Genomic DNA, 20588 nt, shown 5'->3' on the forward strand with positions numbered 1-20588 from the left:
ACAGCTTATCGAGGATTTTATTCTTAGTTCAGACATTTGCTTATTGAACTCCTGTAAGCCCACGTACTGTTCACCAAGGTCAGGAAAAATGAGTTTTTTAGATTTGGCTTTTAGTTCACCTTCCCTTTTTAATGATTTTAAATGGGATGTTCTGAACAACCCGTATAGTAGCGACCACCTGCCAGCAATAATCAGCTTATCATCCTCACCATCAGTCATGCCGACCAAACCGAAACGGTGGAAACTTCACTTAGCAGATTGGGAGCTTTTTAAAGTGGAGGCGAATCTAGGAGCAGTTTTCTCAGATGCCCTTAGTGTCGACAGACTAAATGAGTTGTTCACGACTTGCATTATCACTGCCGCTCATCTCACCATTCCACAGTCCTTAGGTGTGGTGCGACAAAAACACAAGACGTGGTGGTCTCGGCAATGTAAGGAGGCCAAAAAGCGACAAAATAAAGCATGGGGTGTTTTCCGAAGGTACCCTACACACGAAAATCTTACAGCTTTTAAAAAGGCCAAAGCTAAAGCTCGATACGTCCGTCGCAACTCTGAAAAAGAATCCTGGCAGAAGTATGTCACGTCAATAAATAGCTCAATGACGTCTAAGAAAATGTGGGAACAAGTTCGTAAACTCAGTGGAAACTTTTCCCCGTTTACAATTCCCATCCTCACAGCCCCTGGTATTCAGACTAGCATAGAAGAACAGGCCAATATACTAGGCGAACATTTCACACACGTTTCAAGTTCGTCACACTACACAGAAACATTCTTAAAATACAAAAACATAGCTGAGAAACAAAAACTCCCAACAAGTGGTGGCAGAAATGAATCATATAATAGTTTTATTACACTCCAAGAAGTGAAGAACGTCCTTGCTGCTGGAAAACAGACTGCGCCTGGCCCTGACGAAATTCATTACGAAATGCTGGCTCATTTATCCGAATCCTCTGTAGAGGCACTTGTGAAATTCTTTAACAGAATTTGGACTCTGGGTAAACTCCCAGAGGCTTGGAAACAAGCCGTTATTGTTCCGTTTCTGAAACCAGGAAAGCCGCCGACCTCAGCAGGCAGTTACAGACCCATAGCTCTGACCAGCTGTTTAGCAAAATGTTTTGAAAGTGTTTTAAACATCAGACTAACTTTCATCCTAGAATCTCACAAACTTCTTAATGTTCATCAGTGTGGTTTTAAAAAGGGGTGCGCAACGACCGACCACTTAGTGCGTCTTGAAAATACTGTCAGGGAAGCGTTCATACATAAACAAAATTGCCTGGCCGTTTTCTTTGACATGGAAAAGGCATACGACACGACTTGGAGGTTCGGGATCCTACGCGATATAGCAGATTTGGGCATCCGAGGCCGGATGCTAAATGTTCTGAAGGACTTTCTATCAGGTCGTTCATTTCAAGTACGTCTTGGTACCACCTTCTCGAGGAACTTTATTCAAGAGAATGGGGTACCTCAGGGGTGCATTTTAAGTACAACTTTGTTTATTGTAAAAATGAATTCTATTAGCAAGGTAATGCCAAAATCCATTATGTTCTCGCTGTATGTCGACGACCTTCAAATAGCCTGCACATCCTCAAACATATCAATTTGTGAAAGACAAGTATAATTAACACTAAATAAACTAGACTCATGGGCTTTTAAAAATGGGTTCAAATTTTCCCCACAGAAAACAGTGGCAGTAATGGTCTCGCTGAAACGAGGTATACAGATCAATCCCAAGCTACACCTAAATGGGATTGAGTTGCCAGTAAAGAGTGAACATAAATTTTTGGGTGTAACGTTCGACAGAAAACTAACATTCCTGCCTCACATAAACATCCTAAAGAGGAAAACCATAAAATCTCTAAACATACTGAAGGTTCTCTCTCGGAAACACTGGGGGTCTGATAGGGCATGTCTTCTACATATATATCGATCTGTTGTGCGGTCTAGCTTGGACTACGGGTCCATAGTCTATGGGTCAGCTAGACCATCATATCTAAGGAAATTGGACCCGGTACATAACTTAGGTTTACGCCTTTCTTGTGGCGCTTACAGAACATCCCCTGTTGATAGTCTGTATGCAGAGACGAATGAGCCTCCGCTGAAAGATAGAAGGGCTTCACTCACATGTGCTTATGTCCTGAGAATAAGGTCACAGAAAAAACACCTCTGCTATCCAATAGTCTCAACATGCCGCTCACGAGTAATTTTCACAAATAAACCACAAGCAACGAGGCCACTGATAATGCGTTTCGAAGACATTTGCAGTGAGCTAGAAATTCTGGACACCTTGCCCGACACTGCACCAAAAAACAGCCCCCTACCCCCATGGTACAAACTTCCAAATGTCTGTGATCTCACTCTAACACACTTCAACAAAAGCCAAACTCCTAAAGAGCATATAATACAAGAATTTCGCACAATAAAAGAAAAGTACAGTAATTATACAGAGTTTTATACAGATGGATCAAAAACTCCTACTTATGTTGGCTGTGCCGTAGTTGAAGAGAACTGGGAACAAATAATTAGGCTTCCTCAGTGCGCATCAATCTTTACAGCTGAATCTTATGCTATCCTGACAGCTGTAGAAAAAATAGTGAATGAAGACATTGGGAAAAGTGTCATCTACACCGATTCGTTGAGTGTACTGATGGCTTTAAATCACAGAAATGCTGCCATGCCTCTAATCGGTGACATAATACATAATGTAAAAATGATCACGACACAACGACATAACATAGTGTTCTGTTGGGTCCCTAGTCACGTAGGCATTGACGGCAATGAAAGAGCAGACAAATGTGCTGCACTTGCCCACAACAAATTGATTCAGATAGTAAACATACCACATAGTGATTGCTTGAAATTAATAAAACATAAACAGATGAATAAATGGCAGTCCAGATGGAACAACCAAGAAAATAATAAGTTGCATCTCATAAAGCCTGTACTAGGAGAATGGAAATCGAGCACACATCAACAACGTTTTATGGAAGTGATAGTATGCCGTCTTCGTATTGGACATACACATCTTACACATAACTTTCTGCTAATGAAACATAACAAACCGACCTGTGAAAAATGCGACGAGATACTCACTGTAAACCACATTCTAATTACATGCTCGAAACTTGAGGCACTACGGAGAAAACATTTTACTATATTTTACAATCATACCATCCCATTTCATCCCACCTTGCTTTTAGGAGAAAGAGCACTTGTAAACCTAGCATCTGTTCTCAGTTTTCTAGAAGAAGGAAACTTTTTAAATAAACTATAGATTTAACTTTAACCTTGCTCTTGGCGCATGATAGCCTTAGTTGCTTATGCGCCATAAAACCCAACACAACACAACACACATGTGCGTACAACCGTTTTCTGCGTCGATAACAACACGAGGGACAAACACAATTTTCTTCAATACATTGCAAGTGTCCAGTTAAATTATAAGTTGGCAATGCCGCATTCGAATTCTGGAAGACTGTACGGGGACAAAAACAGCTGTCTGAACTGGCAAGACCACATTTTGCGTGAGAAAAAGCAAATCGTCGCGACTCGGGAACGGATGTTTACTAAGGCTGACATGTTTCATTGCAGAGAAATTTAGCTGTCTCCATCATCCAGTGATGTGCCACACTAACGCAAAAGTCGATGCCCAGGATGGTGTCATGCGTTACATGAGGTAATACAACAAATTCGGTCCTGGAACTTGTGCCACTCAATTCAACAGAAGCTGAGCAAAGGATGACAGAGGCTAAACTTTCGCCCCCAATGCTGCTAAAAGTGGTCGCTCGGTCCCATGCAAAAATCTTTCTGGCTGAGGCAATTATAAATGAAAGTGTCATCACAGATACAGCGGCACCAGTATTCACTAAAGCAATTATACAAACATTGTTCCCACGCACAATACTTTGTTCTTTAACATGACAATAAGAAAAAATGTATGGGCGAAATTCACCAGCCAGCGACCTTATCTTCATCGGTTGCAGCAGCTAGTCTCCCATGGGTGGTGGATTGCAGCGGCGACAGTGAATGCATTGGCCGGATAGGAGGCGGTGTCATGCTGCGCTCGGAGGCAGGAGAATCAGTGCGGTCAGTACCGAAAAAAAAGCGAGTTGCCAAAGAGAAGCAAGTTACTGTCATGGCGATCTATCTTGAAATCGAGACGGGAATCAGCGGAAGAACGCACAGGCTGACGATGCTGGCAATACCGCGAAATGTGCCCGCTGAGGCCGCAACTGTAACAGAGTAGTGCCTCTCGGTTACCGTAGAAGTAACAGGGATGACTCCGTATCAAATGAGACTATCCAATGGGAATTTTTCGAAGTGGTTCAGGCAGAAATGTTTTGTAATACTGATCCGGTTCATGTCACTGTTTGTAAAACTCAAAAAGAGGCCTATCGTGCCCGCTCTGGCTGGTTCACTGGTCGTTGTTGGTACTCATGGTACGTTGAGGCCAGGGAGCAGGCTGATCAGCATGCACCTTAAGCGAAGAGCATGCCTGGTGTGCTCTATCATGAGTGGCACATTGCAGCTGAGAGGTCAACTCTGCAGACATGATCTGCCAAACCATCGAGACGATGACTTCAGAAGCAGGAAGGTCGATGCTGGCGGTACTTGCGACGTTACGTTAGACGACCAAATTCTGTGGGATTTCGTCGTGACTTGAGTGCCTCAAATGCACGACACTGCTGCATCGCGTTCTCTTTTGCAAGGAGGAAGTTGTAGTCTCTGGCGATTCCTTTCAAGACGCGGCCAACTTGTCATCTTTCGACATGTTTCTGTTGACAAAGTGGCAAAGTATGAGCACTTCTTCAATGTACATCGTACATGTCTCACGCAGAACCTGAGCTTTTTGTGCAAGGGTCTGCTCGGCTCTCTTTATTGGCCGAAGTGTCACTGAAGCACTTGGAGATGTCCTCCACAAACCGGGTCCAAGTTATGTGTCCTCGTGATCACCAAACTAGAGGTGGGCGGTCCCGGCGAGGAAGAAGACAACATTGCCAAGCTGAGCAGTCTGACCCAAACGATTGTACTTGCTGACTCGTTGGTAATGGGTCAGCCAGTATTCAACGTTGTCATTATATTCACTTGTAAGCTTGAGGGGTTCCCAATGAGATAGCCAAGAACTAGGTTGTTCTGAAGCTTGTGCCTGAGCCTCTTCGGTTGATGACATTGGTTTCCGGCTGTAGAGAAGGCAAAACAGCAAATCGGCAGCTTCGACCCTCATCGGTCGAGTGACGTTTTCTGGCACGGCAGAGTTGCGCTGGGGGACGGACAGTGGAATACAGGGAGCTGGAGGTTTCACACTCGTATATTTGCCAGTGGACTATTCTGCAATGGTAGAGGCCACTGGTCAGGGGAATGAAGATAGCACATAGAACGTCTACGAGGCCAGGGTGGTAATCTTGCCGTGAAGGATAGGTCAAGGCACCACAACACAATCTTTGCCAGCGAGGACACATTTTCAAGACGAGGCCAGGGTAGACAAAGCAGTAGCACACCTTTATAATACTGGGACGAGGAACAGGTGGCGGCGGTAAGTAGTGGCTGCATCAAACGCTTTCATCACAAGATATTGATGTTGCCAAGTGGTTGAAATACCATTTCCGCTGGGCCACTTTCGATACGGCACAGAGGGATCCTAGCTGGTTGAGTCGCCAATACAGGGAATGGTGGCACTGAAATGCTGTGCTTAGAGGCATCAGTAAAAGCAGTGCTAGAGTTTCGTTCAGGCTTGCTTGGAGGCATACTACCATATGCTGTGATATGATGCAGGAACACAAGCACCGTTGAGCACGTCTCATGCGTACGAAGCGTCTTTTCCAAGAAGGACATTGAGTGGATCACTGACGGCACAAAAATGGAGGGCAAAACACCACAATCGCCACCACAAGCCGACAAAACTACGAGGCACACAATGTGAACTCGCGCATCACCAATAGCAGCGAGTGTTTTGAAGTGCCGCAGGATATAATGTGCAAAGTTCAGGAACACGTCAGCTGACGGAACACAAGCAACATTGAGCACTGCTCACTAGTACGAAGCGTCTTTGCCAGGAACGACCATGAGGGAATCACTGACGGCACAAAAATGAAGGGCAAAACACCAGAAATATCACCACACGCCTACAAACTATGAGGCACATAACACAAACACTAGCACGAAACAACACCCGAACTAGTTTGAAGCATCGCAGTGGACTGAAATTACTTCCAAACTGACACTGTGCTCACAAGCATAAGCAGTTTATACAAAGTGCGAGAAGTGAGCAGAGATTTCCTTTCTCGAAAAATAAAAAAAGCATTCTGTGGGTCTACAGAGCCAGTAAAACACCATGCCAAGAACACTCGTCATGACTCAAATATGTGAAAAAAAATCTTAAAATGGTGTTTTCACTTCCCGCTACAATAATCACTAATGAGTGCAACGTCTTTGTTGTTGCCTTAATTGGAAAACATTTAAGGTGGCTGGTGATAGAGGGGCTGTTGGACATGGAGACGTGGCTGGCAGTGGCGATGACATGGCTGGTGGCGTTGATGTGGCTGGCGGTGGTGAAGTGGCTGCTGGATCTACAGGGCACCTACTGGCGAGGGTCATGCACGAACCTCTGCAGCAGCTCGTGCCGCTTCCTCCTGCCTTCCCGGTACAGTGCAGGGGTTTCCTCCTCATCGTCAGACAAGTCTGTGTCGCCATCGTGGTCGTCACTGAGATAGTGTGTACTCCGCAGATAAGGTTGCCGGACGTAAATGCACACGTTGCGCAACGCTGCACATGCTGAAACTCTTTGCAACCATAACAGGTTCATAGTGCAACGCCCGGTACCTCTGTAAGCACCTAAAGCGACCCTTCAGGACGCCAAAGTACCGGTACGCTCAACAACAGACCTAAGCGACGAATGTGCACTGTTGAACCTTGCAGCAGGGCTGCCCTGTGCATCATTTCCTGGGGTATGTGTGAGGAGCCATAGCTGCAGAGGGTAGACATCATCACCTGCAAGTGAAAGAAAAATGAGTTACCCACTGTGTTTATGTTATTTGTTCAACAAGAGCGTGTTATTGTTTTTTTGTTGATTTTATGTCATCATGCAAACTTTCAGCATATTTATTACTGATTGAATCTTTTTTTATTCTGAAGTGATTTTATACTCATCGGCATCAACGCTGCTAACTATTGCCTTATTTTTACTGCGTCGCTATGTGTACCGTTGTGGCATTGGAAGAATTTCTCTCATTGAAATTAAATGGAATCCCATGCATGTAATGACATTGAGGTTCCTTCAGTGTTACACAATAGTGCATGTAAATTACAAATGATGGCAGTGACAGTCCGGAAAAAGTTCCGATTAAGGGATATAAGTGCATACAATGGGTGTTTTTCACTATGCACCATTTAAAAGGAGACCAGAACTTTTCTGTGCAGTACTAGGGGCAGCAAATACATCTGCCTATGCTGGAACACTTGAGCAATCAAAAATCAAAGTCAAGTATAAAATCACTTCCAAGTACAATTAATACAGTGCAGATGTGCACACGTATGTGTCATGGAACTGACCTCGAAAATGTGAAGCGCTCAGCTACACCGTTAAGTACCTAAAAATAAATACACGTGGACAGCCGGCCAGCAAGAAACAAATCATAAACCAGTCTTTCGCGGGCAGACCAGAGCTACTGCTGAGACAAAGTAATGGCTTTTCCTAACACCCTGTGCTACAAAATTTCACAACACAAACATTTTTTAGCAAAAGTAAAGAATCATTACACTGGTGTACACACACCTTTTTACACTTTGCTTTTCTCTGAGGTATATCTGGTGTCAAGAGCATACATTTGGCTCTGCTTAGAATGGTTGTATTTCCCAAAGTTATTAAATGTCACACCGGATTCTACGTTAAGGGCATTAAGTGTTCTTGCACAGTAGCAAATTAACATTGCAACATGCTAATGACCCACTGTGGATTATATTATTTTCCTAGTGTCACAGGGGTATTACTATTGCAGTAAATATTGCTGTTTTTGTTGGTTTAAAAACTTAAACGGCGAGTCATACCAATGTAGAGCACCGGACCATCTGTCTCTCATATGCAAGCTTCCCAGTTCATCAGCAAGCTTTTCACACAGGCACACAGCAGTATCCTTCTCTAATCAGAACAGTCGTCGAAACTGGTCGTCCGGCAATTCAAACACGTCTCCGAGCACTCTACGACGCCTGTGCTCGCGATGACCCACCTGGCTCGCCAGCAGTGTGTCCTACGATGTGTGCACATGGATGTGTGCGTCTGTGACCATGCCAAGTTTATGGATAAAACAGTATCAGCAAGTTTATGGATAAAACAGTTTCAAACGCCAGCAAATATTTGTAACACTCATTTTATTCAAAGTACCGATGAAGCATTTCATAGTGCTTCATTGTACTGCAGTACAAATGTATTTTACAGCAACATTTCCGACCACATATGTCATACAACGGCACCGGAAACAAATTGCAAGGATCTAACAGCTGGACTAACTCTGTCATGCAGACACGTAAAAAAAATATTACAAGACTAAACCCAGTATGATATTTAGGACAGCTTGAGCCAGTGTTATAGAAACGTTATAACTCATACATATTGAAATGTGGTATTTAAACATTCGATATGTTTACCTCATTTCATTACATACCTCTGTGTTAGGGAAGGTCGAGTGCGGTTCAGCATTGTACATGTCCATACACACTTTCTAAAACCTACATACCCTTTTTCCACGTAGCGTGCTAAGTAGCGTCCTTAAACAAAGGAATTATCCGTCTTCATTAAGTTTTCATCGTCCACGATAGATTTCGTAAAGCTTGGAAACCTACACCAATGTATAAAATATTAAATATCACAGAAAACGACATCAATATTGCGCCATGTGGCTAGAAGTTTTCGTCAAAAGTAATAAGCACAGCAATTCAATGATATTCCTGCTAAATAATGCATAACATATGACTCGAGTTGTAGTGCGTAGTCAGTGTAGCGTGGTTACAAGTTATCAGTTATACAAATGTGTAAACATCACAGATCGTACGTGGTAGATGATATCACGAGAAAGCTAAGCATATAACATAGCCATTTACATTGGTGTGCACTACACACAACGTCCCATTGACATAGCTAAGCAGCTACATTTGCTTGCATAGCTGGTGGACCCCTGTCCATTTGTGGTCGTTTTTGATACAGGCAAAACAAGAAAGACACTTGTTCACTCTGTGACGTCAGGACACGTTAAAGACCTTGGTGCAAAAATACTTCACAGTTCAAAATGACATGCCAAGGAAGTAAGTATGGACTACGCAGCAAACATTCTGCATCCCGCAGAAGGGGTAAAAAAGACTGCCGACCTTGTGCACTCCTCAGAGGGGAAAAGAACTGTATACACGCTCTGTGTCTTGTAGAGCAAACAAGAAACAATATAAAGTCTACCTATGTGCATGCTCCTTGCAGGAGAAAGCAAGGATAAAACTTCCTCCGTGGTAGCGCAGTGGTGACGGAGCTTGTCGGCTGCAGCCAAGCATGTGGGATCGAATGCCCTTCTCGATGGAGGTGAAAAACAAGACGGCAGTATGCTGTCCGAAGTCAGTGCGCGTTAAAGAACCCCAGGTGGTCAAAATTACTCCGCAGCCCCCCACTACGGCGTTTCTTATTTCACAAATGGCTTTGGGACTCATTAAATCCCACAAACCAAACCAAACTGAAAACCTTCACGTTAAACAGAGGGAAAAAATACTACTAAAAACACACGCACCTTGTGTGGGCTCCGAAAGGAAAAAAAAAGAATATTTAAACTTTACACCTTAATATATTCATAAACAAAAAACAAATTAGCCTGGTGGCTGCGGCTGGTTGCCCAGGAGCAGGAGGACGAACGCCATGAGCTGAACGAGCAATTCATTCTGGCGTATGACATCCGCCCTCCATTCCCGCACAGCAGCCCCGACGTCCCGAATGGCGGCCCCGACGTCCTGCATGTCAGAGCTGATCCCCTGCACTGCAGCGAGCAGGCGCCCCCGGTCAGGGTGTTTTTCTTGCAAACGTCCGCATTAAGTATATATGCAGGACTCACTTCACTTTCACATTTCACATGCATAAATATTGAGATACACTACATCACGTTCCACAAGAGCCAGTCATAAAGAGATAAGCTATGGTGTGGAACGAAGAATGCAGTTGCGTTACAGTGCATACAGCAAGCAGCTTATGACAGGTGAAATTTGGTAGGTTCAGTTTGGTAGGTAGGGCTTACCTGTTGAACCTGTGCATGAACCGCCGCCTGCTGCTGGTTCTGCGTCTTTTGAGCCACGCGCAAGATCCGCGTTTCCAGCAGCAGTTCCTGCACCTCGTCCAGCTGCTGCTGCCTGGACGGTTGCCTGCTCGGCTGAGACGGCGGACGAGACCCAGCGGGTGCACCAGGTAAAGGGAGGGAAGGGCCAGGCACCTATGAAAGTAAAGCAGGCTGAATGTAGACCCGTCATACGATGCAGTACGCTGTGCAAGGAAGCGCTGAAATTTTTACAGGACTTATTAATGTAATGAACATTAATGTACACAGGCGCATTACCACGTAGAAGGGTCATAGTGATATGACAATGAAAAATTGTTGCAGTATATGAAATGTAGGACATTAATTAAATCATAAGGAGACGTCACTGGCCTTGTAGCAAGATTAAAAAAAATTTCAAAAGACATGCCATGATGGCAAACATGAATAGAACTTTTGTGACCAATGTGAAATGATTGCTTCAGTATAGATGTTCTTGCAAATGTTATTTCCAAGCATCTTGCAAACCATGCACCCTGGAGCCTCTATATCAGCAGCAAACTCACACTCTGTGCAGCTTGAGCTGCTTCTTCCGCCTCGTCTTCCACCTCTACCTCCGCTCCTATCTCATCATCTGGAGGAATCAGCTCCGAGTGGGGGGTCGAGGAGCTCCTCCTCAGACAGCAGCAGTGTCTTGCAACTGTCGTCTGCATTAATCAGTGGCGACACAGGTGTTTAGTGGATAATTTCAGTAAAGTTCATATTGTTCCATGGTAAAGAGAATGTCTAGTCTGTACTGAGGAATAATACAGACAGAAGAGACACCAACGAAAATTTAGGAACACATTCAGAACTTCAGGGTGCTTTTACAGTAATTACAATGCGCATTCCTACTCCCCCTGCATCCATCAAAAAAAACATGAAGACGCCCAACTGGACGTTTGTGCAGACTACCTCGTGTCAACGTGTATTCAAACTAAACTATATACACAAAAAACGAACTTATACCTGGTGCAGGAGCAAACCCACACTGTAATAGACTAAATAAATATTAGTAATTCTCGTAAAAAAATGCACATCAAGACTGTGCAACCTCTCGCTATTTTGATGTGTTACTGTGTATGAGTGCTATTCCTATTTGTTTACACAGTCCACAAGGCAGCAGAGAGTGCAAAAACACTACACTAGGATGAGGTCAACAGTGCACACAATTTCCCAATTATACGTCAAACATCAAACGGTTAAATAGTCCACCTACCGCCAGGCGGACTTGTCTCCGTAGGCAGGCCGCTCGTTCCTGGCTGGATCCCTACAGATTCACGATGCGGCGGGCGAGGCTGCTTTTGCCAGAAAGGATGGCGCCGCAGGCGCTGACATAAAGTTCACCCGTGGGTGTTTACAGCGCATGACTCAAGTATCAGCAAGCAGTAAACTTTTCACTTGTCCGAAACGGCACTATGGTTATCAAGTACAGCAGTGACACATCTCTGTTACGCAGAGTTAACTTATTTATTTATGCCTCACATATCTCTTTATAGAGATGTGTACATATGTCCATAGGATATCATGAACTTGACTGTCCCAATTGGGAATGTTTCCTTTGGACTAAATAGAACCAATGGGAAGCCCAATTTGATTTCGCTCCTAATTGGGAAGGTCAGTTACTTTCGCGACTTCCAATTGGGAGTGAAGAAACCAACTGGGGATCCCAAGTGCGATTGAAGAAATCCATTGGGGTTCCCAATTGGGAGTGAAGAAACTAGTTGGATTGGACAGGATTCATTGGGCAAACTATTTGGAATTGGCAGAACCAATTTAATATGACTGGTCGTCCCGATTGTATCTACTGATTTTTTTTTTTTTGACTGGGAGTTAGGTCTTTCAATGGCCGTGGCAAATGTGCAAACTCTGTGCAGCAGAATTGCTTAATGTCAACTAAGCGTTGAGAAATCTCATTTACACCTTCAGATGGCAGGTGGTAGGATTTGCTGCACTTCATCGAGAGAACCAATAACGTTTTGATTACCCTGATATATGGATAGAAGAATATGCATATAGAATAAATGCATGTAAGATAATGGAAACTGGGACACGACTCTTACGGGTGAACGACCTAAGAGGACTGTCACTGACGTGGTGCTCTTCCTGAGTCCTTTGCAAAAAAATTTTCATAATTTCGCAGAAGTGGATTTGTTTCTGGAAATACTACTGAGCCATCCGCAAACATGCCCTCTTGTATGCATTTGCAACATCCAAAATAGCCCGTGTGAGATTTGACGCCCAACAAGGAAGCTCTTGCTGGAGCATCGAGAATAAACCCTTTCATATGCACACTGAACAGCTTCTCAGCAAAGGGTAGTTCATCTGACAAGAGTTTCAGTTAATCGATGAAATTTGAAAAATGACAGTATAATCCTGGTGGCACACTTCTGACACTCACTCCGCGAGGTGTAGACAGTAATGTCTGTACATCACTTGATAAACCAGAAAAGCAGGAATGCCACCTCATTTTCTTGAACAACAAAGAAAGCGCAGTTCTGAATCGCCATCATCATGAGAGTCTGCATGCTATCCAGCGGAGCTCTCATTAAGACGTGCACTCTCATACTGAAGCTCGGCATCATTCGAGATGTTCGCGTCGCTTCCGAGGATATCAATTAGCTCATTAGAGCGCTCACACCACTCACTGTCGGAAATAATAGGAGCGCGCTCTGTTTCAGATATATCGCGGTCATTACCACTTTGGGCACTTTGTCTACCGAAGCATTTTGCTCGCTGTCAGCGCTCCAGGCACTGGCCATGCCATAGGCGGCATGCTGGACACCACGCGCATCACGGAAATGAATTACATCGCACCGCCTGTCATGAGTTACCTGTTCAGATGAGATGGTCGCCTCCTCAGGTTTAATTTCATGAGAACTTCTACTAACAAAATTCGTCGTTTTTTTTTCGTCGGTGCATGGTGATAGCTTCAGACAACCGACAGTTATATAATAAATAGCTAGTGAGCGGTTATATATGTACTTTTATTTGCAAGAACAGTGAAGCGCCAGAAAAAATAGTTGCCTGATATACTGGCCCGCTCGTGGCTTCAGAGCTGGCGCGCGCGACTTTCTGCTCAAAAGCGGACCGCACAAAAAACATGCAAGATAAAATTCAACTTAAAAATACTTAAACTTACATATATATGTTGCTTCAAAATATAGTGCATTTTAATTAACTAACTGCCTCTATAGGAACCTAATCTATAACTGCAAGTTTTGTTTTTTTTTTTGCACCTCTTTGTTACAGCAATAGAAAAATAGTTTGGCCTAAATAATTATGCAAGAGGAGTTTAGATTGTCCACAAGCTAAATACTTAAATATTAGTTGGATTGTTTGTGCGCAGATTGTATTAGTAAATGTCGCGGTAGATTTTTGTGTTGTGTTTAAGTTATTGTATCAATACGCTGTGCGAACGTGAAATGCTCGGAGCAGCACAGTGCTATATGATAGGGGTCAGTCAGCTCTGCATGTTGGATCTCGGCTGCGCAACGCCGCTGGTACATTTTTTTGACAACTCGATCTCGTCGGTGATCTAAATACAAGCCTCGCTGGGTAAGTAAGAAAGTGATTTATCTTAGCGAGTTACTTAATATTGCTGTACAATGAGCAAATTAGCCACCCGGCCTTTCTTTGCAGATTGATAATTGCTCGAGCGCTGTACACAAGGCTGCTCCCGTGTTTACTAACAAGCGAAAGATTGCGGGAATGGTGGAAGAACTCGTCAGCATTTACTTGTTGAAACGTGAGCAGGGAGCCTTCCCGAATAAACTGCCCTATTCACGTACGCATATATCCGCTGGGCATGAAATTTGTTTCGCACAAACGCTTCGATGGCTCAGGCTGCATGGAAGCAAGCGGGTGCCAGCAGTTCTAGTCAATAAGGAAAGCGGTGTTGTTCTGTTTGAGAGGGCACATATCTAAATCTTGCTTTTGATTTTAATTCTGCCAGAGGCGACATCCAGTTTTCAACACCAACGGAACTCAGTAGTATTGCCAAGGTCACAAAAAGGTGCTGTTCTTGTGACCGGGACAGAGGCCGTTCCCAAAGGCGCTACGCAGCCACCTTGAACAGTGACACGAGAAGCTGCTTGAATCACTGTCTTTCAGTGGATCAGGTAGAGCCGTAAACATGAAATCCTTTTCAGTCCCTAATTAGTTGCCTGTGCCTTCTAGGGAGGCACAGCCAATCCCTGCTCACTTTTTATTAGCCAGATATTTATTATAGTGTCTGTTCAAGTTCAAATTTTAAATTTATTTACATCGTCACAGATGTAAGTCTGGGTAGAAAAGTGACCGCAGATCACTTGAGGAGCTCCCGGAACCCCCTTACATGGCATGTAGCTGGATACAAAACACAGTACATTGCAATTTTTCAATCATCAGAACATTGCCTAAATACTTCGAACACTTTTCATACATACACTATATACATACAGAATATTTTAGGATGAATTATTTTATGATTTCATGTAAAGGCGGCTCGAATTGTGCACTAATCTTTATGTCGAAGTTCTGGCTAATTGCTAATTGCCTTGCGTGAAAAAGAACTGCTTTGGTTTTTTACTATTTAAAAGTAGTGCATTGTTCTAACTCTAAATTTTTTATTTATTTAATGCATTATTTATAATTGGAATAAAAGGAGGAGCTAAAAGCTCCACCTTTAATAAACTCGTATCATTTGCGTGAATAACATTTTTCGGTTTTACATGAATACAATCTATCTCATTTATGTATAATATGAACAGAAGAGGCCCTAAAATGCTACCTTGCGGTACACCGGTACGAACGGCTTGAAATGACAAGAGGATCCTATGTGAACTTTCTGAAAACGGGGCTGGAAGTAGGACTTTATGAGGTGTAGGGGCGTAACGCGTATACCATATGATTCCATTTTCTTCAATAAAACTGCATGAGTGAGGCGGTCAAAAGCCTTTGAAAAATCTACAAAGATTCCGATGCAAATTTCACGAATTTCAATTGCATCTAATGTAATTTATTTCCGCGTTAATAACGCCGTTTAAGCTGATCTGCCATGGATGAAACCATGCTGAGAAGAAGCAACAAGATTGAACTTTAAGCAGAAATTAATTATTGTAGACAATTTTCTCTAATCCTTTTGAAAAGACGGGTAAGATTGAGATTGGCCAATAATAGACATATTACTTTTATCTACCTTTTTGTAGGCAACGGTAACTTGACTGCTGCATTAATTTCGGAAATAGGCTAGTGGTTAGGGTGAGGTTGGATTGAAGCTACGCTGTCAATCACGTATTTTATCGGTATAATTTGAATGTTGTCTATATCACGAGACCTGATATTATTTAAGGAGGCAAGAACGCTGCAGACACCCTTTTTATTTGTGGGATCTAAACATATACTATGATCGTTGACGTTTATTTTGGATTTTGTAGTGTTTGAGAGTGTATTTGTGAAACAGCCTGTTTAAAAAAACACTGAACTTTTTTGCAAGTTCAGTTCCTTCTACATTGCAACCTTCAATAATAAGACTAGTAAAGTCTGCATAATGTAATGTGCAATCAAGTAGTTTGTTGATTTTTCTCCAGGTTTGAGCACTTCCATCGCAATTTCTGCTCAAACTCATCGAGCAGATATTTTCGTTTTTCATTTTCATCTCTTTTTCTTTGAAATGTTCATAATGCAATGTCCTAAAACGAGAAATGAATAGCTCATATGGATCATTTGCTGTATCGAAACAAAATATGCAACTCTCGTTTAAAATACTTGAACGAAATGCTTCAAGAGTCATGACGCACCACGCAGCAGAGTAGGTGATGACACATAGAAGCACGCACGCACGCACGCACGCACGCACGCACGCACGCACGCACGCGCGCACGCACACACACACACACACACACACACACACACACACACACACACACACACACACACACACACACACACACACACACACACACACACACACACACACACACACACAAGGACGATGCTGCATAGACAACTGATTAATTGAACACCAATATCCTTTTCCGCTTCCAAGCACGTACACTACTTCATCTTTGACGGTCCTCCCAGTGATCTAAGAAGCCTTTCTCTTTCTTCAGTAGAACAGAAGGCATGCTGACGCAATAATCAGCTTAAGATATTTCCCAGGCTTCGAAGATCTCTCTCGTTAATCTGTCCTTGTTCTTCCTCAAAACTGATACTTTTTTAAGTTCTGCTGGAGACATTTCGTTTTCACATAAAGTGCAGTCTTTGCAGTATACTGCAAAGTTAGTCCTGGTCTTATCCAAAATCGTAGAGGCATGTTCTCTTATCCTATTATTTATGCATATTCCCGTCTGACCGATGTAGTTTCACAGACCGGCGCGAAAGAATAATCTTTGAAGCATATGAAAAGGAACGGGCCGGTTCCACGGAATGCGTAAGCGATCCGTCGACAGCACTGACGCGCAGAGAGATCCATTTGTTAACAGGGAGCGTGATAGAAAGCGGTGCTTCATGGGCAACAGTTTGATGAATTACACATACAATTGCCCTTATACCTTCTTAAGCAAACGGAAGAACCGGAAATGGACGTGGAAAAGTCCTGACCGAGAGACTAAAAATGAAATCGACTTCATAATGTGTTCAACCCCCCCATTATGCAAGATGTAGAGGTAATCGGGAAAGTGCGATGCAGTGACCACAGGATGGTGAGGTCCCGAATTAGCCTAAATCTGAAGAAGGAACGCAGCAGATTAGTAAGAAAGAAACCCATCAACGAATTAGCGGTGAGGGGGAGGGCAGAAGAGTTCAGGATCTCGCTACAGAATAGGTGTTCAGCTCTAACTCAGGATGGCGACATTACCCTAGAGGCAAGGAACAATAATTTCAGAGATATCATTATTGAGTACGCGGTAGTAGTAGGCGGTAGGATATTTAGAGAGGATACCGGTAAGCTGTCTAAGGAGACGAAAGATTTGATTAAGAAACGCCAGAGTATGAAAGCTTCCAATCCAACAGACCAGATCTAATTGGCCGAGATATCAAAGCTAATCAATAAGCGCAAGGTGGCCGATATAAGGAAGTATAACATGGAGAAAATTGAGCATGCTGTAAAAAAACGGGGGAAGCCTTAAAGCGGTAAAGAAGAAATTGGGCATAGGCCAAAACCAAATGTATGCGATAAGGGACAAGGCGGGCAACGTCATCACTAATATGGACAAGATAGTCAAAGTAGCCGAGGAGTTCTATACAGATCTCTACAGTAGCCAAAGTAGTCAGGACCGTAATGAGATTGGCGGTAGGGAAAACAGTCATACGTTTCCCCAGTGACGAAGGACGAGGTCAAGAAAGCACTACAAACTATGAAAAGGGGGAAATCAGCTGGAGAGGATCAGATAACTACAGATTTGCTGAAGGACGGGGGGGGATATCGTGCTAGAAAAACTGGCCACCCTGTATACGCAGTGCCGGGTGTCATCGACGGTACCGGAACCATGGAAGAATGCAAACATTATCCTCATTCACGAGAAAGGGGACTCTAAGGACCTTACAAATTACAGACCAATCAGCTTACTGTCTGTTACGTATAAGGTATCTACTAAGGTAATCGCTAATAGAATCAGGACAACCTTAGATTGGAATCAAGCAAAGGATCAAGCAGGGTTTCGGAAACGGTACTCTACTATCGATCATATCCATACCATCGATCAGGTGATAGAAAAATGCTCGGAATATAACCCGCCCTTATACATAGCATTCATTGATTACGAAAAAGCATTTGACTCAGTTGAAACTTCGGCGGTGATGCGGGCATTGCGAAATCAGGGGGTAGACGAGCCGTACGTAAAAGTTCTGGAAGATATATATAGTGGCTGCACAGCAACCATAGTTCTCCATGAAGAAAGTAACAAAATTCCCATAAAGAAATGTGTTAGGCAAGGAGACACAATCTCCCCAGTACTGTTCACAGCTTGTTTAGAGGTAGTATTCAGAGACTTGGAATGGGAGCAGTTAGCGATAAGGGTAGATGGAGAATACCTCAGTAATCTGCGATTTGCTGATGACATTGCTTTGCTAAGCAACTCGGGGGATGAACTGCAAATAATGATTGATGACCTAGACAGAAAAAGTAGAAAGGTAGGCTTGAAAATCAATATGCAGAAGACTAAGGTAATGTTCAACAGCCTCGGAAAGGAACAGCAGTTTACATTAGGTAGCGAAATACTGGAAGTAGTAGGCGAATATGTCTACTTAGGACAGGTAGTAACCGCAGATCCGGACCATGAAAAGGAAATAAGAAGAATAAGATTGGGATGGAGCGCATTTGGCAAGCACTCGCAGATTATGACTAGCAGCTTACCGGTATCGCTCAAGAGGAAAGTATACAACAGTTGCATCTTGCCTGTACTCACTTATGGGGCTGAAACGTGGAGGCTAACCAAGAAAGTTTTACTTAAGTTGAGGACAGCCCTGAGGGCTATAGAACGAAAAATGGTAGGGGTAACTTGAGATATAGAAAGGGTGCAGAGTGGGTCAGAGAAATAACTCAAGTTACCGACATTCTAGTAGAAATTAAGAAGAAGAAATGGGCATGGGCAGGACATGTAGTGCGAAGAGGCGATAACCGATGGTCGCTGAGGGTAACAAACTGGATTCTAAGGGAAGGAATGCGTAGCAGGGGGCGGCAGAAAGTTAGGTAGGCGGATGAGATTAAGAAGTTCGCAGGGGTCAAGTGGATGCAGCTAGCACAGAACCGGTTTAAGTGGAGAAATATGGGAGAGGCCTTCGCCCTGCAGTGGGTATAATCAGGCTGATGATGATGGTGACTTGTTTCTGACACGTGTTTGTACTATCGGGGACAAAAGTCTCCGGACCGCCACGCACAGTAGCCGGAGCAGCGGGGAGCGCATCGCCGCGCGCTCTCGCGGTGACGCATCTGGTGAGGAGACTGACGCTCCGCGCATGCGCGTCCTTCCTTACCTGCGTGCATGCCAGTTTACTCGCTCAGAGCTGCCGCCCGTCAGTCGTCGCGGCGCGCCGCTAGGCGCCGTTGCCGCAGTGGCACGCTGCTGACTCATCAGCGCATGAGTCTCCATCGGCGTGGACAGGCGGTTATCACTCGATTGCCCCCGCGCTGACACAAGATTACGATAATGCTCTTCTTCACCACTTTTCAGCGCAGCGCATGAGAAGGCCATGCTAAAAAAAGCAACTACAACGCCGCAAAAAAGAATGATCCAGAATGCCTTTCGCACTATGCGGCCTCTTAACATTTGCACGGTCAGACAAGACGCATTAAGCTTAGAGCGCACGGACGACTATTAAGCAATCTAATGTTGTAGGGCGAAGAATAATATACAAAGCAAGCTGTGCAGGCAAAACCTATGTCCACGCGGGCTGTGAAATAATCGTGTGTGAGTGAATGCTAGCGCGACAGTTCAATGCCGCATCGGCTGAAGTGCAGTGCGTTTTGTGATAGGCCTTTATCAGGCGGGCCAGAAGTACTAATTAGGTTTCTTTGTTCATAGAGGAGGTATTATGTAGCGCCGTGGGTAACTTTTATTGAAAAGAACGTTTTCAGATTGTTTGTTACAGAGCACACAATGACACAACTCGGTTATCCCTGTTCTAGTACGGACTTCAGCAGCGCACACACTTCTTGGGGATACCAATGGGATTCCTCCAGGGCTGCACACATCCAAGGAAGCTTTAACGATCATTTCTTTCTATCCCCAATCCGCTTCTTTTTAAAATTAATGTTTATTGTCCCTCATTCAACATTTAGTCCACCCGCATACCTCTACCCGGGAACGAGGTGGCCCGTATCCACCTGGGCCATACGTGGTTAGGCCCCGGCAACCGCCGTTGGGCTGTTGAATCAGATACTTAGGGTAGTGATCATATCCCTATTTTTACCTCCCTCACTCCTTCGCGTCTACGGAGAATACGCCGCAGCGTACTCATAACGTCATGGGACTCTCTACACGCAGACAATCGTTTATCTACATTCAACCGTCTTCAGCACTGCATACCTTCTCTGCTGTACTGTTACCACCAGTGTAAATGAAGACTAGTCAAACCCGGACATGCACCTCCTGAATCTCTGGGCTCTTCGTCGCCAGGCGGATCATTATGCTTCTCGTCACCCTGACGACCCCTTAGCGCTTTCCGCTCTTCCCCGGGCTACTGCACGTGCGCGGCGCTATGCAACGAGACTACGTAGCCAACGCTGGGCTGCATGGTGCGGCTGCCTGTTCTCTACGCAGGGTAGTCGACATCATTGGAGATTGTTCCACGCCATGA

This window comes from Amblyomma maculatum, chromosome 10 (genome assembly GCF_055883805.1).
Source record: "Amblyomma maculatum isolate TAMU_Amacu chromosome 10, ASM5588380v1, whole genome shotgun sequence".
NCBI lineage: Eukaryota > Metazoa > Arthropoda > Arachnida > Ixodida > Ixodidae > Amblyomma > Amblyomma maculatum.